The sequence below is a fragment of the Propithecus coquereli genome, unplaced genomic scaffold (assembly GCF_000956105.1).
Source record: "Propithecus coquereli isolate 6110/MARCELLA unplaced genomic scaffold, Pcoq_1.0 Scaffold57, whole genome shotgun sequence".
Lineage (NCBI taxonomy): Eukaryota > Metazoa > Chordata > Mammalia > Primates > Indriidae > Propithecus > Propithecus coquereli.
This window is the reverse complement of record NW_012151618.1, coordinates 3,004,542-3,018,965: the sequence shown is the minus strand read 5'-3', so window position 1 is coordinate 3,018,965 and position 14,424 is coordinate 3,004,542. Positions and strand designations below refer to the sequence as shown.

General features: G+C 36.9%; 1 protein-coding gene and 1 pseudogene across 1 annotated transcript in view; one reads left to right on the top strand and one right to left on the bottom strand.

The window, feature by feature from the left end:
* UNC13C (unc-13 homolog C (C. elegans)) overlaps nt 1-14,424 on the bottom strand; it is a 656,589-nt gene that overhangs the window by 583,868 nt on the left and 58,297 nt on the right. The gene's annotated exons all lie outside the window — the stretch shown is intronic.
* On the top strand, nt 2,540-2,841 carry LOC105821325 (annotated as a pseudogene).

Here is a 14,424-nt window from a genome sequence, read left to right as displayed (position 1 = left end):
CCCTGACTTTAGAAAATCAGGTGGGAAATATCTCAAACATGAGGCTGGGAATTTGTAAAGCCAGAAATCAGTAGTTTAAACAAAACTTATTTAAGAAGGAAGGAAGGTAGATACACCTCCATATACATTATTTCTGAATTATAAAGACAATTTATAAACTCATAAGATACAATTGCAAAAAAGGGATCTTTGTAAGAATCCAATCCACCCATTCTATTACATATGAGGAACTTAGACCCAACTGATTAATAGAAAGAGAGTAGAAAGAGAACAGAACCAAAGGAAAAAAGGTGATGGGGAAAAGAAAATTACATAGGCTTATTGGTTTCAGTAGTAATTTCTAATTTAGCAAGTTGGTCTGTAATTATTGTTATTAAATTTAATTTGATATTATGGGTTCAAAAAAGCAACATTTGTTTGTGCCAGTTACAGAATCAGATGTTAAATGAGTCTTCCTGAAGAAATACAATTTTCAAATAAGAAAATGAATTAAAATACACCATAAGAAAGAAAATGTTTAATAATCTGTTTTAAGAATGAATATTTAGAATTTTCTCAGCGAGATATTTTTTAAGAAGTAGCCTATTTTTGATGGGTAGCTCTTTTCTCTTTTTCTTTCTTTCAATGCTGTTTAAGACCTATGAATACAGGCAACAAAAAGATTTATGGGATTCCCAGAAGGACCCTGGACCTGTTACCTAATGATCAGAACCCGAGACTCAGTTGAACCACTGACTAGCCATGTAACCTCAATAAACTACTTATCTTTCAGATGCTATTTTCTTATGCCTAAATATGGGAATAAAATGTCTACAGATTAGAAAAATATTTTTAAGTAATTTGTAAAGACCACTATTACAACGTGGTTTTGTTTGTTTGTTTGTTTTCTGATGTCTGTAACACTTTATTTATAAACTGGCTTGAAGACCCATTGCCCAGACATCCGCACGGGTCGCTCCCTTGCTTCATGAAAGTTTCTGCTCAATATGTCACCCTAACAGCAAGGCCTTCCTGAACCACTGTATATTATTAATTAATTACCCTACAACATTTCCTATCTTCTTACTCTGCTCTATATTTCTTTTGGCATTTTATTTTTTCATTTTTTTAAATTTCAGAATATCTCGGGGGTACAAATGTTTTCGTGACCTTGTACCCGTTAGGTATGATTTCACCCATCTCCTCCTCCCCACTTTCCACCTGTATGATTCCTATTGAGTTTTATTTCCATCTGTGCACATGAGTGCTGACTGGTTAGTTCCAATTTAACAGTGAGTACATGTGGTGTGTGTTTTTCTGCTTTTGCAATACTTCACTTCAGAGGATAGTCTCCAGTTCCATCCACATTGACAAAGTGAGTTTTTATAACCATTTATCTAAATCAATCTGAGAATGTTAAGTTCAACTCTCATGGAAAGAAAGCAAGTAGAAATATTTGTTCAGCTATATCCGTTTCTTTCCCCTTTATTCCTACTCAATGGCAAATAATGTTCCCACAGGGATTTGACTTAAAATGGAGCATGAGAATGAAGTTAAAGGTGTACATGTGTTTGTGTGTGTGTTGGGCAGGAGATAATGACAGCAATTCCAATTTCTAGTTTCCTTACATTGAAGTCAGTTCATTACGAAACAGAAATAGTGATGAAGATTCTCTCCTTCACCAGTATCCTCCTATTCGGTTTCCACTACCCAGTAAATGTGGCGTTTTCCAGGGAATTGTACACATTTAAAAAATAATTAACCCAAATGTTTTCTACATTTACAAATGAGAAGTGGGAAGCATTTAAATGGAAATTAAATTAAATGTAAATGTCTAAATGAGGGAGTGGAAAGAGGTGGCCTAGAATTCTAGAAGACCCTATTCTGAACTGGACTACAATGAACTAGCTCTGTAACTCTGCACAAATTACTAAGTACCCTCATCTGTAAAATGAAATCAATTAACTGGATAATCTCTAAGGTCCTGTTGAGCTTTCAGATTTTAAAAAATTCTGATTTGCATGTTTATTTCATGTTTAAAAATTATTCTCTGGCACTGCTATCTCTGAAGATAGTAGTTATAGAGGGAATGGTTTTAAAATATGTCCATACATGAATATATGAATGAAATACATCTAGAGGCTTCTTTTGATTGATCTAAATTATTCGTGAATTATTTTCAATAGTAAGTGGCAATACAGTTGGTCAGACTGATACTCCACAATGGCTGTTCAATACTTCTAATAGCACTAACAATCGCCATTTACGAAAAGCTCGGAAAGTCCGAGATGCTGGACAAAGTAGTTTACATACACACTCTTCCTTAACTCATTCTTCTTTGAGCAGTAATAAGGCATTTTACAGATATGGAAATTGCAATTTAAGTCACTAGTGCATGTAGGAACACAGGTCTGTCTGACTCCAAGTACACTGTATTGATATTAAAAATGGACGTCGAGCAGCTTGGGCGCAGGAGCAATGGCAGAGGCCAGGCAGCCCAGCTTCGTGAAGGCTCTCAGCACCCCGAAAGCACCCAGCACGCGACCTCCCTGCTGCCAAGATGCCCAAAAGGAAGATCAGCTCGGCCCTGAAGGTGGTGAAGGAGGAGCCCAAGATGAGATCTGCATGGTTGTCAGCTAAACCTGCTCCTGCAAAAGTGGAAATAAAGCCCCAACGGCAGTAGCAAAGGATAAACCTTCAGACAAAAAAGTACAATCACAAGGGAAAAGGGGTGCAAAGGGAAGACGAGCTGGAGTGGCTAACCAAGAAACTAAAGATTTACCTGCAGAAAACAGAGAAACTAACACCGATGGGAGCCCAGCCTCTGAAGAAGCAGAGGAGAAGGAAGCCAAGCCCGAGTAATACCACACGCCATGTCTCATCAGCTCTCCCTGCCTCCCTTGTTGTACAATCCACAGGAATATTTATATCAACTATTTTGTAAATGCAAGTGTTTTAGTAGCTCTAGAAACATTTTTACGGAGGAGGGAATCCCACCTCATCCCATTGTTTAAGTATAAATGCTTTTATTGAAGAGGTGAAATCATTCACCGGTGGTTTATTTTTTGGTACAACCAGAAAATAGTGCGGGATATTGAATTATGGGAGGCTTCGACTGTCTTAGGTGTCAGCTTAACATTCCCTAGGTGGGGGTTAGTTTTTATATCCTATAATACAAAGCACACTAAATAGCAATATGGAGTCCCAGGCCTGCATTTAATGTCTTTGAACATTTTAAATTACTTCAATTGCCATGTTGTTTTTTAGTAGACTTGTTTCCTAAAGAAAACCACTCCTTGATCATGGCTTTCTCTGTCAGAATTGCGTATACTCTAACATCTTTGGTTATGATAGTCCTGTGTTCCTAATAATGTGCTGGGAAAGATTGAAAATTGGAGTATTTAGTATATATGATCATAAATTGTGAATTGGTGGGACTTATGTACTTATCAACATTTGAAGATATTGGTACTTGATAGCCTCTTAAGGAAAACTTGCCTCTAAATTTTAAGCTGGAAAGTCACTGGAATAACTGTTTTAAGAAGGAATTAAATGGCTTTTTAGATTTTCAGTACACGTTAAAAATTTTGTCTAAATTGAAATGTCTGTACTGATCCTCAACATAACCAATAAAATCTCAATTACAAAAGAAAAAAAAAATTACATCACCAGTAAAACAGTCCTTTAAGGTGATCAGTTTTTAAAGAACTGTGAATAGAAAGAGGCTGTGGATCTATTGCAGTTTAAATTGTTGGCAAGGTCAAGGTTTGGTTAGTATATTCATTATTCAGTTATATAATTACACCCACAAGTAGTAAAATGTTCTTTTATATAGATCATTCTGAAGGCTCAAAAGTGCATATTACCCAAGAGAAATGAGAACGCAGCTCTCTTGTTAAGAGTTCCTAGATAATTCAAAGCCCTTTCTCAATTTACCTCTGCCTACCTCAAGCTGAACTTTCCATTAAAATCGGTGCAGTATGAAAAAAAAATGTAGTGGCTTGAAAGAAAGGTGGAATAAAGAGGCCTGTGTTGTCTATGCAAATCAACACTAATATAATAGTAACAAGGCATATTCCCAAACTCTGGGTGTTATGCACCATTCTCCCCTTCACATGCCCTATTGGCTCCATTTAAGGGCAAAGTAAGTGTGAAGGACAGCCTCAGCTACCAGGACTTCCACTGGGAGAATTCAGTTTGCCCTAGATCTGTGTTTATTACCAGTTTTGTCTATAGATAAACTAGAGAGAAAAATATTTATAGTGTGAAAATATCGATTTTCCAAAAGGGATCTAGCAGGCTTATTTTAGGCTGAGCTTTTGGCATCCCAGACAAGTTTGGAATAACAACTGAAATTGCAGACTGCATTAGCCCAGAGGAAATGCATCCCTGCTCACTACTCTTTACATCCACAGATTAGTTATTGATCAGCCATCGATCAGGTTTCTGCTTTCTACTCCTGGAATTGGAAAAAACAAAGAGATACAAAGTCCATGGGAGAAGTAATAAAAGAAGAAAGGAGAGGATCAAATTCTGCAACAGAGAAGGTGCAGATGGTAGTAGAAGCAAATCCAAAGTTATCTTAGGAAACCAGGTAGAGTGAAATGGTTTGCTTGGCAAGGCCAGATAGGGCAAATGAAGAGTAACCAAGCCAGGAGCCTGAGACATTGAGAGCAACAGAGCAGGAATAGATCAAGACAGGCCTCGAAAAACTTTTTCTGTAAAGAACAAGATTATAAATACTTCAGGCTTTGTGGGACATGTGGTCCCTGTTGCAACCACTCAATTCTGTCATTATAACAGCCACAGACAACATGAAAATGGGTGTGTCTGCATTTCAATTAAGCTTGATGTATGGAAATTAAAATTTAAATTTTATGTAATTTTCACATGACATGAAATATTGTTCATTTTTTTTCTATCCATTTTAAAGCATAGAAACCATTTTTAGCTTGCTGTCCCTACAAAAATGTGGCAGGCCACATTTGGCCTATGGGCCACTGTTTGCTGACCCTGGTCTCATTAAGCCATTCAGAACTGACTGTATGGAGTCTTATTTATTTATTTATTTTTTTGTGGTGCCTCTGTATGTTTAAAAGGGGACATTTATGAGGTGGTTGCAGAAGAACAAATCAAGAATCTGACTTACGAAATACACATTTTACATAAAAATACCAATAATAGGAAATAATAATAACCATTACTTATATAGATCTTAGCATGTTCCAGGCACTGTTCTTTACATATAGTATTAAATCTTTGATGAAATAGTAATATTATCATCTCCATTTATAGATAAGAAAACTAAGCAACACACATGAGAATATTAAGATATTTATGGCTATCCATAATTTATCTATAATTTCTAAAAGTTGACAAAAAAATATTGCAAACTTGATAGCAAAATCTGACTTGCATCAGTGGGTATGCATAATCTTTATTTCTCCCACTTAGGGTGAACATTCATACATTTCATGAAAGAAGTATTAATTTGTTTAATTATCAGATGCTACCCTAGACCCTGCTGGACTCATAACAGTTGATATCTGAATAGTATTACCTTTCTAAAGTTTAAAAAATTCTGACTTTCCAAAGACATCTGGCCCTATGGATATTCAATAATGAATTATATACCTATCTTAACACCATGTTCTCTACCTAAGTATGAACTGACTCTAATGAATGATGCCATGGTCTGTTAAAAGAAAACTAGATTCATCATTAAGAATCCTCAGGTCTAATCCAGCCTGGTACTAATTAGTTGGAATCTTAAAAAATTTACTTCTCTGGATCTCAGTTTCCTTATCTTGACTGAATACCCACAGGGCTACGTGAGAAATGTAGAGAATGAAGCAGAGAGACTGAGAAATGTAGAGGATGAAGCAGAGGGCAGAGGCTGCAGCAAACTGGCAAACACAGGTCCTGACTTTTGCCACTTGGGCATGCATGGTCCAAATATTTTGAAAAAAATTTTGAGAAAACACAAATAATCATAATTTTATGTGAATTAATCTGAATTAAAAAAAAAAAAAAACTACTCAGGCTAACAAAATAGGTTTGTAAGCTTGATGTGATGAACAAGCTACAACCCTCAACTGACTGATGGGCTGTGATATTGTCTTATACTACAATCAGACTCAAATTCCTTTCCCTCCCAGTTTTACTTGTAGCTGATAGTGACTTGCCCTTCTTTGTAATATGGAAGCCGCTGTAGTGCTTACATATTACACTTAGTCAGCTCTTGACATGGGCTATCTTCAGCTTTCAGTTATCTTTTCATATTTTCATGTCTTTTATCCCTAACTAGATTATAAGATCCTTGAGGGTCCTTGAGGGTGATGAAGTGTCTCTGAATTTCTATAACAATTTGCTCAGTGTCTTAGACACAGCAAGGGCTTAATGAAAACATTTGAACTGATGTAAAAATGGGCTATAAATAGCTCTGGCTAAATCAGAATGCCCAAGTCTGAGTTTCTTGGATTCTTCATTGCCAGTGGGAGACATTGTGGCAAAATTGCCCAAAATGCAGCTTTGGAATCCAGCAGACCTAAAGCAGAATGCCAGCTCCTTTGCTTCAAGCTCTATGACCTTGAGCCTAGTACATAACTGTCTAAGAATCAATTGCCTCATTTGTAAAATGGAAGGTTAACAATAGTCAACTTGTCCTGTGGATTGAGTAATATATAAAGTATGTGGCATAAAACAGATGTCAATAACTGCTTATTCTCTTTTTTGCTTCTGTGGCCAAGGAAAGAGAAAGGATCTTACAAAAGAGTGAGGACTACATCTCAATGTAGTACCTTTCTCTTTATCATCTACAGAAAATCAGATCCAATAACTGCTGCAGAATCCCCAGAGATCAGGTACACCTACTTCACCACAGCTCAAGACACTAACTTTGGTGTACCTTGTGTGATTTCAAACCAACTATGGTTTTCTGAGTTGCCTTGAAAAATCATTCTTCTCCTTTGAAGCAATAAAAATACCTCACAAAAGAATGGCCCATGGCAAGAAGATATTTGTAACTTCCAAAAAAAAAAAATTGAAGCAAGCTTGGCAAAACATAGAGCTGTGTGTAATCTTCAATATATGCATGAGAGTAATTTAGTAAAAGTTGTGGGACCCCGGATTATTTCATGCAAAATGTTACAAATTTCTAAAATAAACAGTGCCATTAGGGAAACATGTGCAGTGGTTTTGTATGCATAGACAGATCTGTAATGTTATGTCTATCTACACAGGCTGCATGAACAGAAGATTCCAATGACTGATAAAAAGGAGACAGTACCCAGGCCTTCCAAAATGTCATAGACTGATAGCCATAGAACCTCAGCACAGAAAGAGTCTTTAATAGCTGTTTAGTTCAGCCCTTATCTCTGTAACTTCCTGATGGTCATCCTGGAGCCGTTTAAACACTTTTAACCTAAAGGGGAACTCATTCCTTCCAGTAATAACATTTGTCATTGCCATATTGAGAGGAATAAAACTAAGACAAAATCTTACAGATGCTTCCTACTGTCTCTCAGTCTTTTCTCTGCAGAGGTACAGGATAGTTTAATGTGTAAGCATATGTATTTGTAGGCATATATATTGAATAGCACATTATGCTCCTGGAATTATTTAAGATGTTATAGATAATAAAGAATAAGTCTAGCAAAGTTTCAAGTTACAAAATCAATGTACACAAACCAGTAGCATTCCTACATGCCAACAACAGTCAAGCAGAGGATCGAATCAAAGACTCAATACCTTTCATAACAGCAACAAAGAAAATAAAATATCTAGGAATATATTTAATGAAGGAGGTGAAAGACTTCTGCAGGGAAAACAATGAAACAATGACAAAGGAAATTGCAGAGGATGTAAACAGATGGAAAAACATATCCTACTCATGGATCAGCAGAATCAACATTGTTAAAATGTCCATACTACCCAAAGTGATCTACACATTCAATGCAATCCCCATTAAAATACCAACCTCATTTTTTTTTTTTTTTTTTGCAGATCTTGGAAAAATAGTTCTTCACTTTATATGAAACCAGAAAAGATCCCAAATAGCCATAGTAACCTTAAGCAATAAGAACAAATCAGGAGGCATCACTTTACCAGACTTCAAGCTATGCTTCAAGGCTATAGTAACTGAAACAGAGAACCCAGATATAAAACCATCCTCATACAGCCATCTAATCTTTGACAAAGAAGACAAAAACATACATTGGGGGAAAGAATCCCTATTTAATAAATGGTCCTGGGAAAACTGGATAGTCACATGTAGAAAACTGAAACAGGATCCGCACCTCTCACAAAAATCAACTCAGGGTGGATAACACACTTAAACGTAAGGCATGAAACTATAAGAATTCTAGAAGAAAATGTTGTAAAAACTCTTCTAGATATCAGCATAGGCAAAGGATTTATGCAGATGACTCCAAAGGCAATCACAGCAACAACAAAAATTAACAAATAAGACTCGATTAAATTAAAAAGCTTCTGCACATTCAAGGAAACAATCAATAGAGTGAATAGACAATCTGCAGAATGGGAGAAAATATTTGCATGCTATACATCCAATAAAGGGTGATAACCAGTATATACAAAGAATTCAAACAAATCAGCAAGAACAAATCAAATGACCCATTAAAAAGTGGGCAAAAGACATGAACAGAAGCTTTTCAAAAGACAGACTAATGACCAATAAACGTATGAAAAAATGCTCCAAGTCTCTAATCATCAGGGAAATGCAAATCAAAACCACAATGAGATATCACCTAACCCCAATGAGAATGGCTCTTATCAAATAGTCCCAAAACAATAGATGCTGGCATGGATGTGGAGGGAAGGAAACACTTATAGACTGTTGGTGGGACTGCAAACTAGTACAACCTCTATGGAAAGTGGTATGGAGATACCTCAAAAAACTAAAAGTAAACCTACCATTCCAGCAATTCCGTTCTTAAGTATTTACCCAAAGGAAAAAAATCATTTTATCAAAAAGACACTGAAATGTTTATTGCAGCACAATTCACAATTGCAAAGATGTGGAATCAACCCAAGTACCCATCAATATGTTAGTGGATTAATATGGTATATGTATACTATGGAGTACTACTCAGCCACACACAAAAAAATGGTGAACTAATACCTTTTGTAACAACCTCGATGGAACTGGAGACCATCCTACTAAGTGAAGTATCACAGAATTAAAAAACAAACACGTGTACTCACTATTAAATTGGAACTAATTGATCAATGCCCCTGTGCACATATAGCAGCAAAACTCAATGGAAACCAAGCAGGTGGGAGAGGGGAGTGGAGGATAGATAAATTCATACCTAATGGGTACAATGCATGCTATCTTGGTGATGGGCACACATATAACTTTGACTTAAACTGCATAAAAGCAAATCATGTAAGCAAAATGTTTGTACCCCCCATAATATTCTGAAATTAAAAAAAAAAAGTCGAATGCACTTTTTTACATGGCTTTTTTTTTTTATTTCAGTATGTTATGGGGGTACAGATGATTAGGTTACGTATGATGCCCTTACCCTCTCAAGTCAGAGCTTCAAGTGTGTCCATTCCCCCAGAGGTGCGCACTGCACTCATTGTTTGTGCATATGCCCGTCCCCTCCTCCCCCTCCCCCCTCCCCCTGCCCGACATCCAATACACGCTATTCTTATATGTGCACTTAAATGTTGATCAGCTAATACCAGTTTGATGGTGAGTACATGTGGTGCTTGTTTTTCCATTCTTGGGATACCTTGCTTAGTAGAATGTGTTCCAGCGCTTTCCAGGAATATATAAGAGGTGCTATATCACCATTGTTTCTTAAAGCTGAATAGTACTCCATGGTATACATATACCACAGTTTATTAATCCACTCATGTATTGTTTGTCATCTTGATGACAGACTCCACGTGTTGTACCTTATTTTGGAATGCCTAAAACAGACACAATGACCTCTCAATAAATACTATTCACTAACCATGCAGTTTGTCCTCATTATAAAATAAAAAATGTAAAAAGAAAAAAAATTAGTTCTACAATTTCTACTTCACTTCTCTGAAATTCAGTGACTACTACAGTTATAGTAATCTACATATTCATTAATGGTTTTGTGCAACTTACGCTTTTTCATTTCTGAAAAGGAAATCATACATTTAGGATGGCTCTGCCTGTGATACTTAGAAAAACAAACCCAGTTATATATTTACAACCATGAGGTAAATACAACCCTTTCTCCTTCCCCAGCAATTGACAGACATGTTTATAAATTACAAGAAAATATAGGATTTGCCGACCATACAGTCTCTGTTGCAACTACTCAGCTCTGTCATTGTAGGGTTATAGCAGCCAAAGACAATACGCAAATGAATGAGCCTGGCTGTGTTTCAGATAAAACTTTATTTACAAAAGTAGGTGGCTGCCTGGATTTAGCCCCCATCCACCGCATGGTGCAGCAGGAAGAACACTGGCCTAGGAGTCAGGAGAATAAAATTCTGGCTGTGGTCCTTCCTCTAGCTACCTATGTGATGGCGAGCAATCCCTTTACAACTTTAGGCTTGAGTTTTCATCTCTATATGGCACAGATTAGATGAGTTTGAATTCAACTTCAATTTCAAAATATTTATGAACCAATTCTCAAAATCTCTCCAACAGTTGTGGCTACTGAATATTTCGGGTTGCATTGCAGCTATATTCAGAACTGTTGATTGCAGTTTTTCTTAAGACTTAAAGGGGTTCCCAAAGGGACTCCCTGAATATCAGGAACCAATGTAGGTTATAGGAAGGGACAGTAAATTTCTCTTCCCTTAGGAAAATGACAGAGACTGCTTTTCAATAACCTCAATTTCAGGTTGCCAGATTTAGCAAGTATAAGTTTGCTGTTATCTTAAATTTAAATTTAACTGAATATTCTGTATTTATTCTGGCAATATTACTCTAATTCCTTAATTTTAGAAAGGAGTCAGACTGTAGACATTTTTACATACGATTTTCACATGTATCGAGTTCATTATGTCTCACAACACCCCACCTCTTGGGCACAAAGGAGCATTATTTTCATTCTAATCAGGAAAAAGCTGAGGTGTCAAGACTTATAAATTATCCAAGCTCAGAGGGTTAGTAAAAAGTAAGTCTGAATATTCCTTAATAACTTCAGAGGGATACAAACATTTAGTTTATTATGGAATTACTGTCCACTTTGTACAATAGGCACTCATAAAGACACAACTGTCAAAAGTGTAAAACTTCACTTCTGTTTTTGTCTACACAGTGTAACATTTTCAGCTACTTCCTAAAACAGCGTTGGAATGCGTCATCATAGGAACCACCTTTACCCATCATAGCATGATTTATTGACTAAAATAATGAATTATCCTTCTCTGGGGGAAAGTGCAATTTTTTAAATCAATTACAGTCAAATATTCAATTTTATAACACATTATAAGACATTAATTAAATATAAGAATAGATAATCCAAAATTAGGTACAAGTGGGTTACTCTAGAAGACAACCGAATAGATATACTTGCTCTCTCATCAGATAAAAGATTAAAAGGCATTTAAATATGGCATTGATCTAAATATTCAATAATGTTTATGTGAAGACAATCCAGTTTTCCTTGAGGTAAATATAATTACACGAGGCAACATCACTTTTAGGAATATTCAACCATGATTTAAAAAGTCACCAAATTAAATTAAATAGGGGTTTGGGGAAGAATTACTGTCTCAATCATCTAAGGAAATCACTTATCTTAAAAAATATCAGCATTGGCCAGGACTATAAGCTACGCGACTGTCAAAACAATCGAGGCATAGAGTAAATGTGGTAACACCCTCTATTGGTTTGGCAAAATCTGTTTTGCCTGGGTTTAAAACAACCAAATGCAATTTTTTTTTTATTTTCTCCTTCAACACTGATCCTTGGAATTGAGGCATGAAATACAGATGTTTCCACAGGAAAAGAATTTTCCTTCTGGAATACTGTGCTGGGCAAAAGCTAGGACACTAACATCTCCAGGATTTTTTTCCCTTTCCTCGATTCTGAGTGCTTGACTACTCCGTTGGCCTCATTTCTGGTTTCCACTATTCAGAAGATGGCAATGGCCTGTCAGTTTGGTCACTGACTTCCTACAGATCATCTTTTGAAGGTATAATGTGTGACAACTTCTCAGCATCACAAATCTCACTTCAGTGGGCCTCAGTTTCTCCAGCAGGGAATGCTCTGCAGAGTTTTCGGGACAACCTTGACGTGGGGCTGGGGGCTGGGGGCTGGGGGCTGAATGAAATCCTTGGCCTGCAGCACCTCTCTCTATGTCTTTTTTACATAAGTGTGTGGATAACATTGAATTTAAACATGGGTTTCTGAGCCTAGACAAAATATTTGAGAACAGTAGGGACAAGATGGGTTAACTCTACACAAACATTAACCCAACTTTACTAAAAAGGATTTTAAAAGACTATCCCCAGATTCGCTGGAGAAATTACTCATCAGAGGAATGAAAAATAAACAAACTTTTATTCAATACCTATTATGTACTAGGCTGCTGACCATGGTGATAGGCAGGGAGAGCCTTAGGTGTAACTTTAAAAAATCTACAGCTACTTATTAAATTAGATGATCCATAAGTATCTTTTATTGACACTAACCACAAAAGTGAAATAAACTATTCCCAGAAGCTGCTCTGGAGTTAACTTTGCTGAGTAGGAGAAGAGTTTTTTGGACTTTTTTCTATTAATATTTGCTTAAAATGCTCAAGTAGCATTAAAGTCATAATTAGAGATAAGGTAATTCAGATCTCCAGAATTTTACATGAGTGTTCATGCTAATAAATAGTAAAATTTGCAGGTGTGATTAACTAATCATCAAGGGAAAATAATTAAATTCAAATTGTGCTTGCTTTGTTTTCCCTAAGCCAGCACTGTAATTATTTAATGTTATTACTATCTTTATTGGAAGTCAGTAAGTCATCCAGTGGTAAGTGTAGCAGAGAGTAGCTAGATGTTTACCAACACCATTTCTTTTTCCTAGGCGCGTAGGAAGATTACACTTCCCAGTCTCACTTGTGATTAGATCAGGGTCATGGGACTAGCTCTGGCCAAGGGCCAAGCTCTGGTCCTTAAAAGTTCCTGAGGTTCTGGACTTTCTCCCTCTAACTAGAAGTGAAGGACCCCCAAAATGGCAAAGTCAAAGTCATCCTAAAGAGCGAGCCCATATGCCTGCATTCTCACTTGGAAGACAGCCTCTTAATCTGCATTGAGCTCAGATGTGGGCAGAAAAAAATAAATCTTTGTTGTAATAAGCCACTGAGATTTAGGGTTGTTTGTTACAAGTTTATCAGTATTACTCCAATGTCAAGGAAGGGGGTCACACCCAACAGTCTGTGTCACCTTGGCATGGTTCATCATCGCTGGAAAACAATATCAGATCCAAAGGGGAAAAGTAAGGAACAGTGGTGAACAGTGATGCTGGCAGCAGAGATCATATAATACAGAAAAAGCAAAACAGAGTAGAATTGGGAACGTATAGGAGCTGAAACTGTTGGTAAATCAAAGGCAGAAATAGCAGAAGTTGAGGAAGAGCTAGAGAACACATCCTGGAGCCAGCTCTCTTGTTAGGGCTGGAGAGGCAGGCCACCAACACGGGGAGAGGCCCTGAGGATTTTTCTGACTGTACTTGGTGTTTATCTTTATGATCTAGGCTAGAAAGTGAGCTCCTGCATAGCCAGACCTCTTGAAATGCACACTGCAGTCCAGAGCTCTGAGAAAGACAGTGTGGTTTGCATACTTAATTTGGAAGCTTAGATATGAGCTCAGAATTCCAAGGGCATCATTGGAGTGAATGAATCTTAAACTCAGGCAGTTTTCCATAACAAAAGTAATATTAGTCAGCTAGAAATCCTTGCAGAGTGAATTTATTTACATATTTTACTTCTTAAGTACTCTCATCTCTCTCCAATTTTGAGAACTACATACAAGAGTTTCTTCCATGAAAGATTTCTTACCCAACAATGGTCAGCAACAGCCAATTACAACCTCTCACATTTTGGCAAGCACATCTAAAGGGATGGGAACTCCAATTAAAACCTGTTTCCTGAAGGTAAATTAAACAGTACCTCTAGTTGTTCCTATTTAACTGCTTTTAACAAGATTTTAGGTGATGGTTCCTGATGAGAGATCGACAGCAGAGGAGTGAAAAGGATGGGAAATGGAGGAGAGAAGTGACGGATGTGAGTAAATATGTATTTGGAAGATCTCCATTTAATCCATCAGAATGAGCTTCTGGTTCATGTTAGCAGCATCTCTTGGGAAATCAGCCACACTGCATTTGTATCACCCACCTGCATACTGAACGAAACAGTGCGGACTTGATACAGATTTACTCTGTTCTGATGCTGACTAAGGGAAGCACAGTGGAAGCATCGACTTTCCAGCCCCCTG